Raw genomic sequence first — 1,108 nt, forward strand, 5'->3', positions numbered from 1 at the left:
ATCTTCCTTCATCTGTATTTCCTCCTGCCTATGACTTGAACTCTTTCAAGTGGAGGGTATCAGGACACCTCTCCTCCCGAAATTGACCTTTCTTTCGGCCACCTCCTTTAATTCTTTTTTGGAAGCAGCGAGTAGCAGGCTTTTTGTTATTTTTTTTTTCGTGCCCTTGAGCTGTCTCCTTTGTTGTAAAAAAAAAAAAGCCTGAGGATGTTTAGTGTTGAAGAAGGTGATAGCTGAGTGTTGTCAAAGAATAGGGAATAGTTGTTTGGAAGATTGTGTCGAGTGGATAGGTGGAGAAACTGTGTTTTTGAGGCGTTGAAGGACACCAAATCCTTCTTGCCCCAATCGGAAATAATAGTAAGGTCTGACGCTGAGCTTTCTGCCGCCTCCAGCATGAAATCATTTAGTTCCTGTTGGGTGAGTCTTCTATTAAAAGAAGATGAGAAATGCAGAGTACAGTCATCGGCGAAAGAATGGATAGGACAGTTCGTTTCGGAAAGATCATTATTGAACAAAAGAAAGAGTGGGAGATAGGACAAAACCCTGTGGGACACCCAGTGGCGTAGTAAGGGGGGGGCGGGAGGGGCGGTCCGCCCCGGGTGACAGCTTGGGGGGGAGCCATGATACAAGCTCAAGTCTAATGGCTAAATTCAGTGACGTAGCTAAGGGAAGGGGTGTTGGGGTCATATAAGAAGACGCCCCCCCAGGCCCCAACAAAGGGCCCCGCCGCCCCCAAAATGGGAACCCCATTTTTTTTTTTTTTTTTACAGCTAAGGAGACAGCTCAAGGGCGTAAGGAAAAAAAAAAAAAAAAAGGCCCGCAACTCAGTGCTCCCGAACAGAGGTTAAAGGAGTGTCCCCCCCAGGCCCCCAACAAAGGGACCCGCCGCCCCCCAAAATGGTCCATTTGGGAGCCCCCATTTGTTGCCATACTCATTTGTAGAAGCTAGTGTGTGGGGGGAACCCAACAAGGAGACAAGACCCCCGGGCCCCCGCCCCCCATATCTCCAGCCATGCCGGCATATATAATGCCGCTGTGGATAATGATGGAGTTTTGATTACCCAGCTCCAGCCACGCGTGAGTGACGGCGCCTTGTGTTTCATATGAC

This window comes from Eriocheir sinensis, unplaced genomic scaffold (assembly GCF_024679095.1).
Source record: "Eriocheir sinensis breed Jianghai 21 unplaced genomic scaffold, ASM2467909v1 Scaffold95, whole genome shotgun sequence".
In the NCBI taxonomy this organism is placed as follows: domain Eukaryota; kingdom Metazoa; phylum Arthropoda; class Malacostraca; order Decapoda; family Varunidae; genus Eriocheir; species Eriocheir sinensis.